Consider the following 12106-nt stretch of genomic DNA (forward strand, 5'->3'; position numbering starts at 1 on the left):
TGAGAGCAGTTTCTCACCACTTACTCCCTGAATGCAAGACTCATTTATTCAGTTGCCTGTCGGTATCTATCTCAAAGTCAGCAGGTCTAAAAGGGAAGTCATCTCTTACGTCCCGTGTGCGACAAGCCACAAACCGGAGTATCTGACGTCTTCTTCACTCTCCTTAGCTAATTTATTACCCAGTCCTGCTCAGTTTGTCCTTCATTACCGTCTCTCATACCCGTTCACTTTTTCCCACTCCCTCCACTGCTAACTTTGTGAATAATTTCTTGTTCTGGGTACTTCAGCAGTTTTTAAACTGGTCCCCCTGCCTCCGTTGCCTCTCTCAGCCAGTGCTCATTGATGCCAAAGGGACCTTTCCAGAATGCAGACTGGGCCATGTCATTCTCTGCTTTAAATCCTGAAGTGGTTCTTCCAACTAGAATTTAAAATGAAACAAAATCCTGAAAGGATTCCTTGAAGTGCCTAGAATTTAAAATTCAGACTCACTGGACTGCCCATGAGGCCACCCGTGCCCTGGGTCCTGCCCGCCCCTCAGCCTCTCTCGTGCCTCACGGTCCAGCCTCAGTGGCCCCCTGCAGCTTCTCTGCCGCCCTGTGATGGCTCAGGCCTCTTCCCACTGCTCAGAATGCCAGTTACCTCCTTCCCTCCACTCCACCTCCCCGCCCCCACCCCACCCGCGCCACCTTAGCTGACATCGTGTTCATTTATTAAGCTCAGGCATTGCTGCCTTAGGAAATCTGTAATCCCTGTGACCTACTAGGTGCTCCTGTTCTGGGGCAGCAAAGAATATGAACCTTTTTATTATTTTTTTTTTTTTCTGGTGTGCTTAGATTTAGGTGCACTGTGACCTTGGGAAGGTTTCTGATCTCCGGTCTGCTTTCTCAGCTGCAAAACGGGAGGAACAGTACCTTACAGGGCCGCTGTAAAGGCTAAATGAGATCGCACACGCGAGCCTGGTGCACGGCAGGCGCTCTCCTCCTCAGCACACGCTCCTGCAGCGTTGCTTTACGCTAGTAAGCGTCCCGCTCCATTGTAATTGTTAGTTAACCCATCTGTCTCCCACTTCAGCCAGACTGACAGCGCCTTCAGGGTGTCTTTCATGTCTGCCTCCCCCCAAACCTGGGAGAAGGCCCCATGTTCGGGGAGGGGCCCTGCGAGCTTCAGTTTAGAGATGAGTCTGAGGCGCGTGGGAGAACGGCCGAGCAGAGCTGTCCGTCAGCAGGTGGACCCGCTGGGCGAGGGCTCGGTGGAGAGTCTGGGGTGGAGATGAAGTTTGGGGCGTGAGCGGGGAGCGTGTCCGTGGTGGTTGCAAGCGTAGTTTAGTTCTGCCTTAACTCAGGTTTCTTAGAAAACACAGCTGAAGTGTTGGCGCTTTATTGGTAGATACAACCCCAGAGCAGGGAGGGAGAGGAGAACACAAACTTTGTCTCAGGGAGGTGGTGCACACACAGCTAGCCGCTTGCCCACGTGTGGTGTCTCAGGTGGACGCCACAGAAGCACCACACTGGGGTTGCTGGCGGGACAGAGCGCGAGTTCACCTCCTCTCCGTTCTGCCCCCGTCCGTCATTGCTGCGCGTTCGCCCTGTCGGGCTCTGGCTCCCTTCACCTGCCCGGATTGTATCGCTTCACCCCAGAAAAGCCAGATCCCGTGCCCTGCGGCGTGGCACGTCACCCAAGCCCTGAAGCGGTGCGGTGAACAGAAGGGCACTGGCCTGCAGGGCGTGGTCGAGGGGGTCGGGTGAGGCTGCAGGTCCCCTGGGGAGAGAGCACAGGGCAGGAGGAGGGCGGGGCTCTGGGCAGTTCTCGGAGCTGAAGAACCCGCAGCAGAGCCCCAGGGATCGTCCACTGGAGCAGAGGCCCCCTGAGGAGGTGTCACAGGGCCAAGGAAGAGGGATTCGGGGGAGGTGGTCAGCAGCTCCTGGTGTAGCTCAGAGGTCCAGTGGGCTGAGTTCAGAAAGTGACGTGATTCTGAAATGCCTGGTGAGCTGACCAGAGTTCCCTGTGTTGGAATAGAGGGAACAGAGACTGGGTCATGGTGGAGAATGGAGAGAGCAACACACGTGTACCACTGGGTCCCGCTGCTCAGTGGTGAGAGCTTCCTTGGCCGGGCCGTGCTGGGGGGTGGAGGGGGAGCAGACGTGGCCTGTAGATGATAATGGGAGCTGCTAATGGGGCCCAAGAGATTTCTGGAAGCTGAGATGGGATGTGATGGTGGGGAGAGAGGCCTCGTGAGGTACTCTGTATCAAGGATGGGTTCCTCAGTCCATCTAAACCCAGCACTGCCAGTTGTGCTATGAGAGCTGGCTGGCAGCTGCAAGGGCAGTTCTGTCTCCTGGTAGCCCCTCCCCTCTCTTGGGGGTTCTTGGGCAGATTCTCAGGGCCAACATCACCTTCCCCAACGTGGAGGCAGCTTTGTGAAGTAAGAATAAGGCTCACATCTCAGCTCTTGCACTGGTAAGCTGTGTGAGCTTGGGGAGGCTGTTTAACTTATCAACCTCAGCTTCTGTGTCTGTGACGTGAGGCCAACAGCACCTTCTGCGGGCGGTATTTTCCGCTCAGGTCATCTTCAGAGAAAGACGGAATGAGACAGCATGTTTGATTCAGGCACTGAATAAAAAGTGATGCTTGGGAGAGGCTGATACTGAGCAAACGAAAAGGAAATGAAATACGAGCAGCCGCATTCCCAAGACAAACGCTTGGGACACAAATCATCATCACTCGGGTCTCCCAGGACAGGCGTCCCTCAGCACCCCAGTTTGGGCTTGTTTCCGTGGGTGGCTGCCGTGGTGGTTTCTTCCAGCCAGGTGCTATTTCTTCCTACTCTTAGCAGCCGAGGCTGGAGAGGAGTCACGCATTCCTGGCGCTGGCCCCTCGCCCCAGTTTGAATTTACCGGCTGGGTTCCCGTTTTCTGGGCTGTCGCGCGGTGGGAAGCGGAGTCGGGGCAATACAGAGACCCGAGTCTTTGCTGGCTGATCCCAGGGAACATGCAAGGCCCCAGAGCCAGTTCCGCCCTGCTCAGCTTGGGGGCTGCCAGCGAGCCAGAAGCACGTGTGCTCCCCTGGGCAAGCTTCATAGCACTGAACCCCTCGAGCCCTGCCAGGTAGGCCCAGAACACCTGGAGAACGTGGGATCTGAGGGTGTGCGGTCTCCCCTGCCTCCCTGCAGGCGCTATGCCCCGTGTAGCTCTCTCCTCCTCTGTGTACTGAGAAGCGCATCTATTTGCCCAGCCTCCCTCCATCCCTGCCACGTGCCAGCCGGCACAGTGCTGCTCCCCGGGGCAGGGCCCCTATTGCCGAGGTCCTCAGAAGGGTGGCCTGCGGTGTCTGGCCTCCATTTCTCCCTAGAAGGCTGGGCAGTTTGAGGGTGAGACCTGGACTCATCTCGCTGGAGTAACCGGTGTCAGAGTAGATACGTGTCCCACCCTGTGTTCTGTTTCTTTTTATTGTAGGAAATCTTGGCGTAGAGAGTAGTGAATCTCCATGTGCCCATTTTCATTGTTTCGTGACCAATCTTGTTTCATCTATTTGTCTCTTCACTCCTCTCCCCCTAGATTATTTTGAAACAAATCCGAGGCATCGTTTTGTCATTTCATCCAAAAGTATTTTAGTATCCCTAAAAGGCAGCGCTCTTAAGAAAGCTACAGTACCATTGTTGCACCTAAAAAAATAATGCATCGAATGTCCAGTGTTCAAATTTCCCCGACTGTCTTATAAATGATTTGTTTTACAATATGTGTACTTGGGTAAGATTCAGGAAAAAGGTAATGTACTACAGAGAGTTGTCTCTTGGCTTCCATATTCTAAATCACTGCACCAATATAGGCTTTATATGCATATACCTTACATTTCATTCTCAGTGAGCCAGCAGTTCAGGTGTATCACGTCATCATCCTGAGAACACAGAGCACAGCGCAGGAGGAGGGCTGAGAACACTGGTTTCCCAGCACTTCGTTGCGAGCGATTGTAGAGACTCTCCTTTTAGTGTCTGTACGGAGAACGTTACCTTGAAGATGTCCTGCCGTGACCCTGCAAGAAGAGAGCTGCAGAGGGGAAGAGCAATGACACAAAAAGTGGACCCGAAGCCAGAACGAGGTAAAAGGAAGTCAAGGAGAGAGAATGTATCTTGAAACTCAATACAAGGATCTCCTTCCTCAGCGCGTAAGCACCTGCCCCAGCTTGGGCTGCTGTAGCAAAACGCCACCGACCGGGGCGCTTACCAACATCGGAAACTGGCTTCTCGCAGCTCAGGGTGCCGGCGTGGCCCGTTTCCGGAGACAGTGCGCGTCCGGCGGCAGACGGCTGATTTCTTCCTATTCTCACGGGGCCCAAAGAGCGTCCGCCTGCCCTCTGGGCCCTTACGGGGGCGCTGACACCCGTCACGAGGGCGCCGCCTTTCTGGCCTCAGTGCCCGCCCCCCGCCCTGCCCCGAAACTTCACTTGGTTAAAAAAAAAGACCATCACGCTGGGGATTAGATTTCAACAGATGAGTTCTAGGGGACACAAACATTCAGTCCATGCAACACCCCAACAGGTGCTGAGGGAAGAACTGATGTCCTCATTTTCTACCTCAGATGACCCGTTAGTGAAGCAGACGGAGCGCGCCCGTCACCAGAGAAGGCGCGCGCTCCCCCGGCTTTGTGTGCGGGAGGGCCCGGCCGCGCGGGCGGCATGTGGCTGGAGGGCAGCTAGTTTTTTTTTTGGTTTTTTTTTTTAACCCTGACTAATTCGCAGAGTAAAATCCCAAGTCCTTACCGAGACCAAACCGTCTGTCAGATTCCCCGCCACCTGCCTGACCTCACCTGCCTCCTCTCCCCTTCAAGCCTGTGCTCCCGCAGCGTTGGCCTCAGATACGCCAAACGTGCTTCCACCTCAGGACCTTTGTACCTGCTGTCTCCTTTGCCTGGGAAGCTTTCTCACTCCCTCATTCCCTAAAGGTTTCTGTCCACTCAGTGACATCTTGTGGAAGAGGACCCCCCGCCACACACAAGCTGCCGAATACAGTAGCAGCCCCTCCCCGGACGACGTTCCTAACTCTTCCTCCCCTGCGCTCACGACTGCCTGATGCGTTAAACATTTGTGTGCTGTCTCTTCCCGCACTGAAATGATTCAGGCAAGAAAAACCCACACACATAATGCATGAGGGAGTGGTAAGTGCTATAAAGCAAAACCAGCAGGGGAGGGGCATAGAGTACGAGGCGGTGTTGTTTCTAACTGGCCGTTAGGAAAGGCTCCCTAGGGACTGACGGGGAGTGAGACCTCGGCGACAGAACCAGGCCTGAGAACAGGGAAGGGGGTCTGTGCACACGGCCCCGCCCATATCCCCTCATCATTCGTTCTTCACGTAAAAGCCAACGGTGTCCTGTGCCCCCCTGCCCTCACCCGAAGTCTTCCCTGGCCTGCTCCCGGGGAGGTGCTGCCTCTGGGCGCAGGTCTCAGCCAGCACCAACAGGGAGTCGGGGTATCGGCACCCCAGCTCCGCCCACTTCAGTGGGACAAGTCTCAGGCCTGCTCAGAACCGTCTCCCAGAGGCCCGGGCCCGCTGAGGCAGTGGGTGCCAAAGCCACCTTTGGGAAGCCTGTCACATAGCTGAAGCGGTGACTCCAACTTTGCAAGTGATGGTGATGGAACAAATTTATACTGAAGATTTGAAAGGATTGGAAAAGGATTTATGCAAAGGAGCCAGAGAGACACCCAGGCAGTAAGGGAAGAACAAGATACTGGGTATTGAACAAGAGTGAAGTGCTTTCAGCCTCTGCTCCACAGATCAGGTTAAAAATGTTAAAACCTCTACTTTAAATATGGGACAAATACCAAGCGAAGCTTTGCTTCAAATGCAGCAACTGGATGGAGCTGTAAGAAAATAAACCCTTCCTTAGACTCTAACCTAGAGCAGCCCTTTGAACTTCCTTCATTCAAGCCACACCGAACTGGCCAAAGAGGCTGCACTTTTCAAGAAACAGAATAGTGGAGGTGCCACCGACACCGGCCCTTTATCATAGGAAGAGATGCGAACGCACAGGAGGGCGATGGAGGTGCGGTCAGGCCTGGGTGCGGTGAGGAAGGGCACAGAACAGTGACCAGGAAAGACGGCTTTCTCCTTCCCCATCCCTGCCAGAAGCCTGGATTTGTAAGCACTGAGGCCAGCCTGTCCGTTTTCAGAGAGTGGCTTAGTGGAGAAAGAAGTGGCTTTTTGTCCCCTGAAATGGCTAAATAGGACTTTACAAAGAGACATATGAGGGTCATGAGATGACTGAAAGACTTTGAGGAATTTGAAAGGTGGAGAAGAATTTTTCAGATGTCACAGGTCCTTGCTCCCTGGCTTGCTGGCCCTTCACAGTCAGCCACAAGCATGGTACGTCCCACTGTTCCCATCTTGCTAATGACATGGTAGAGCCTCCCTTGGCTGCACAACAACAAAGGGGAATGGCATAAACCCGCTCACATGCAGTGGGGAAGCTGAGACAAAGACTGCCCAGTCATTTCAGTACTGGGGAGTTTCAAAGATTGATGCCCCCCCCCCACCGGGTGATTTGTTTTCTGTTTAATTTTTCATATTTTATTCCTGGTATTAACAAATTAAGAAAGTAGAACTTTCCCAAGTGCTGATTTATAGATAACGTTTATAAGCAGCACACAAAATGTTCAGTTTCACAAAAAATGGCATTTGTTGATCCCTTTAATGCAATTTCAGTCCTTTAAAGGCAATAATAACTTAATGCAATATACACAAAATCTGTATATCCTGAGCTACAGGAAGCTGAGCAAGTGGTTTTCATAGCCGTATTTGATTTTAGTCAAGTACACTTTCCCACTGATGAGCAAGTACTAACAAATATGTTATAAAGCGCTCTGCCGAGTGCTTCCTCTACCATCAGCTTTTTAAGCATGCCATTCCAGCTACCACTGAAAGCATTTATTTTAGAAGCTTTACTCTGATCTGGAAAAATGGGTTCTCCTACAACGACAAATAGTATGTATAAGACACGAAGCTTTTATTTTATTATTTTTTCTTTTTTAACCATTTTCAATTGAAGTATAGTTAATGTACAATGTGTTAGTTTCAGGTGTACAGCAAAGTGATTCAGCCTATTTTTCAGATTCTTTTTCCATTCTAGGTTATTACAAGACATTCAATACAGTTTGCTGTGCTGGACAGTAGTCCTTGTTGGTTATCTGTTTTATGCATAGTGGTGTATAAATGTTAATCCCAAACTCCTAATTTAGCCCTTCCCACTCCACCACCCCCTCCCCACCTTCCCCTTTGGTAACCCTAAGTTTGATTTCTGTGTCTATGAGTCCATTTCTGTTTTGTGAATAAGTTCTTTTGTATCACTTTTTAGATCCCACATGTAAGTGATATCAGTCCTTGTCTGACTTCACTTAGTACGATAATCTCTAGCTCCATCCATGTTGCTACAAATGGCATTATTTCATTCTTTTTTATTGCCGAGTAATATTCCATTGTATATACATACCACATCTTCTTTATCCAGTCATCTATTGATAGACATTTAGGTTGCTTCCATGTCTTGGGTATTGTAGATAGTCCTGCTGTAAACATTGGGGTGCATATATCTTTTTGAATTAGAGTTCCCTCCAGATTATATACCCAAGAGTAGGATTGCAGGATCATATGGTAACTCTAGTTTCTTAAGGAACCTCCATACTGTTCTTCATAATGGCTGCACCAGACTACATTCCCACCAGCAGGAGGGTTCCCTTTTCTCCACACCCTCTCCAGCATTTATCATTTGTGGACTTTTTAATGATGGCCATTCTGACCACTGTGAAGTGACATCTCATTGTAGTTTTGATTTGCATTTCTCTAATAATTAGTGATACTGAGCACTTTTTCATGTGCCTATTGGCCATTTGTATGTCTTCTTTGAAGAAATGTCAATTTTGGTCTTCTGCCTATGTTTTGATTGGTTGGTTTGTTTTTTTGATATTAAGCTGTATGAACTATTTGTATATTTTGGAAACTAAGCCCTTGTCAGTAACATGGTTTGCAAATATTTTCTCCCAGTCTGTAGGTATATCTTTCAATCTGCTTGTGTCATCTTCAGTTTTTTTCATCAGCACCTTATGATTTTTGGATTATAGGTCTTTTGCCTCCTTAGGTAGTTTTATTCCTAAGTATTTTATTCATTTTGATGCAATGGTAAATGGGATTGTTCCCTTAATTTCTCTTTTGATATTTTGTTGTTAATGTATAGAAATTCAACAGATTTCTGTATCTTAATTTTTTATCCTGCAACTCTACCAAGTTACTTGCTGAGCCCTAGTAGTTCTCTGGCAGTGTCTTTAAGATTTTCTGTGTATAGGATCATGTCATCTGCAAACAGTGACTGTTTTACTTCTCTTCCAATTTGGATCCATTTTATTTCTTTTTCTCCTCTGATTGCTGTGGCTAGGACTTCCAAAACTATGTTGAACAAAAGTGATGAGAGTGGGCATCCTTGTCTTGTGCCTAGTCTTAGAGGAAATGCTTTCAGCTTCTCACCATTGAGTATGATGTTAGCTGTGGGTGTGTCATATATGGCCTCTATTATGTTGAGGTATGTTCCCTCTAAGCCCACTTTCTGGAGAGTTTTTATCATAAATGGATGTTGAATTTTATCAAAAGCTTTTTCTGCACCTGTTGAGATGATCATATGTTTTTATGCATCAGTTTGTTACTGTGCTGTATCACACTGATTGACTTGCAGATATTGAAAAGTCCTTGCATCCCTGAGGTGAACCCAATGTGATCATGGTGTGTGAGCTTTTTAATGAATTATTGGAGTCAATTTGCTAGTGTCTTGTTGAGGCTTTTTGCATCTGTGTTCACAGTGGTATTGGCCTGTAATTTTCTTTTTCTGTGATATCTTTGGTTTTGGAATCAGGGTGATGGTGGTCTCATAGAATATGTTTGGAAGTGTTCCTTCCTCTGCAATTTTTTGGAATAGTTTCAGGAGGATGGGCGTTAACTCTTCTCTAAATGTTTGGTAGAGTTCCCCTGTGACGCCATCTGGTCCTGGACCTTTGTTTGTTGGGAGTTTTTGAATTACTGATTCAGTTGAAGCACTGGTAATTGATCTCTTCATATTTTCTAATTCTTCTAGGTTCAGTCTTGGGAGATTGTGCCTTTCCATTTTATTGGTGTAAAGTTGTTTATAGTAGCCTCTTATGATCTTTTGTATTTCTGTGTGGTCAGTTGTAACTTTTTTTTTTTTCATTTGATTTTATTGATTTGGGCCCTCTCCCTTTTTCCCTTGATGAATCTGGCTAAAAGTTTATCAATTTTGTTTATCTTTTCAAAGAGCCAGCTTTTAGTTTCATTGATCTTTTAAAATTATTTTTAGTCTCTATTTCATTTATTTCTGCTCTAATCTTTATCATTTCTTTTCTTCTACTAACTTTGGGTTTTGATTGTTCCTCCTTCTCTAGTTGCTTTGCGTGTAAGGTTAGATTGTTGATTTGAGATTTTTCTTGTTTCCTGAGGTAGGACTGTATTGCTATAAACTTCCTCTTAGAACTGCTTTTGCTGCCTCCCATAGGTTTTGGATCATCATGTTTTTATTTTCATTTGTCTGTAGGTATTTTTAGATTTCCTCTTTGATTTCTTCAGTGATCCATTGGTTGTTTAGTAGCATATTATTTAGCCTCCATGTGTTTGTGGTTTTTTTGCATTCTTTTCTTTCCTTTTCTTTTTTTTAAATTTTATTTTATTGAATTATAGTCAGTTTACAATGTTGTGTCAATGCAGTTTTTTTTCTTATAGTTGATTTCTAGCTTCATAGCGTTGTGGTCAGAAAAGATGCTTGATATGATTTCAGTTTTCTTAAATTTACCAAGGCTTGCTTGGTGGCCCAGCATGTGATCTAGCCTAGAGAAGGTTCCATGTGGACTTGAGAAGAATGTATATTCTGCTGCTTTTGAATGGAATGCTTTATAAATATCAATTAAGTCTATTTGGTCTAATATATTTTTTAAGGCCTGTGTTTCCTTATTGAGAAACCATTTATCTTTTGAGACAGATAAACATTCTTACAAAATACTGTATTCTTATATCATCTTTTACTTAAGAAAACACAAACTAGTTCACTGTCTTTAATAATCTGTTAGATTTCTGTTGTCTAGAAATGAGAATACATGAAACACATGTTTCAGCTATCATACAGTCCAAGGTGACATTTAGATTTCACATGTTAAGCAGTTATAGTACAGCCTACAATGGCACAAAGACATGTAATACATCTTTCAGATAGTCAAAAGGACCTGTGTGGTTTGCAAGATACTTCAACTTTTGTGTGGTCATTAAAACCTAATAAGTAATTTAAATGTGGTAGGCACTTAAAATATCATTCTGAAATCAAAAGACATGAAAATCTTGTGTTTCTCCATCTTTTATTTACATAGTTAGATATCAGCACTTTACTGTAGAAAATATTCAGTTGCTATATATGGTTGTCCCAGAAAATAATGAAGCTTCAGAAATTATTAAAGATGTCAAGATCCATAGGAGCCATCATCAAATGCTTTTCTAGTTTGTTTCAATTCTTCATCCATAGTAAGTAAGACTTAGTAGCAAACTTCCTGGATCCCTTCAAATCAAGAAGTTGATATCTTCAATTCGCACTTGACCCTGTCTTCCAGTTTACATTGCCTTGAGTCATTCCAGTGATGGACACTATGACAAGGTCCTCAGGAATATCCACTGGCTCAGTACAAGGATTATGATCATCCCCAAACCCATACATCATACATTGTAAGAGTCTCTTTATCAGGTCTACCTTCTGTACCTCCTCCATTTTCTTCCTCAAGGGTGGGGTTTTCTTCCCTGTCTTCTCAAGGGCATTTTTATTCTTCAAGTCTGTCTTTGATGTCCTGCCAGTGCTATTCAGACCTGGTCTCAGTTGGATAGCTGTGGTGCCAGGTTTGGAACAGAGCTGGATGCAGTGCCAAAGTCTCCTCAGGTCATTGCTCAGAGACTGGAGCTGCTGTCATGACTGGAGCAGGAGAATCTCACCCTAAAAGGAAATCTGCATCACTGCTTCCAAGGTTAGATTTGGAATGGGTAGTGGGGCGACCTGAATATTGACGGCAATCTTGGAGGATGGAGGGGGAATAGTGACTTTGCCTCCAGGTGGGATGGGAGTAAACTTAGGCCCCCTAGTCTCTTACAGTCCTGCACTTAGAAACACACCATCTTTTGGTGGTAATGTTCCCATTGCTTTACTTGATGATCTGTCCTTCCTTGAAGCCCAGATTCAGTTTGGGGTGAGTGTCCATTTCCTGAGATTCCCTGGACATCTCAGATATCTGCTTTACCCACTTGAAGTAGTTTTGCAAAGATACCACCCTGATCTATGAAGCAAATGACAGTGAAAGCACTATGTCCAGTGTCATCCTGGAGCGAAATTATAAAAGAGAACCTGGAATCTGTCACGTCTCCTCAGCCAGGATTTTGTTCTACTGGTGCCTGGGCAGAGAGCTCCCATGATACTTAATACTCAAGTTGATATAGACAGTCTTTCCCTTTAAAGTGATTTGGATGTGAACAGTCTAAGCAGGCTGCAATGCATTTAGCCAGTAGCCACCACTGGAAACCTGTGGCAGAGTCTGGTAGACGCTAATGTCCAGCTTCATGTGCAGGACTAGGCTCCTACTCCTTCCGGGCTGGTATCTTGGCTTTGCTCTCCATGCCTATTAAGTTTCCATTAATCTCTAAATTCTTCCCTGCTTGCTTTTTCCTTATAATTTATTTGTTGAAGGAACTATTTCTTAGAGTCCATTTTTTTTAATGCATCCTCATGGTGTTAATAGATTCCTGTACCTTTCACATTTCCTATAAATAGTTAGTTTGATTTATAGCAGGGATTCTCCAAGTGTGGTCCCTTGACCAACAGCATTAGCATCACCTGGGAACTTATAGGAGATGCTAATCCCTACCCACCTAGAGAGGCTGGCCGTCGAGGTCACCATCTTGGTGAGGCCTAGCATCCCATTTTTGTGAAGTCACCCACTGAAGTGGAAAGGTCAAAACAACAGGCAAGGGAAGGGGTGAAATACTGGGTGAGACATTGGCTGGTCTCTTGATGGGTTGCAGGTATTTCTAGAA

At 46.6% G+C, this 12106-nt stretch overlaps 1 pseudogene; it reads right to left on the bottom strand.

Annotated features, from left to right (window-relative positions):
• Positions 1 to 10897: 10897 nt before the first annotated feature.
• LOC102506102 lies at positions 10898 to 11970 on the bottom strand (annotated as a pseudogene).
• Positions 11971 to 12106: the final 136 nt, after the last annotated feature.

This window comes from Camelus ferus, chromosome 15 (genome assembly GCF_009834535.1).
Source record: "Camelus ferus isolate YT-003-E chromosome 15, BCGSAC_Cfer_1.0, whole genome shotgun sequence".
NCBI lineage: Eukaryota > Metazoa > Chordata > Mammalia > Artiodactyla > Camelidae > Camelus > Camelus ferus.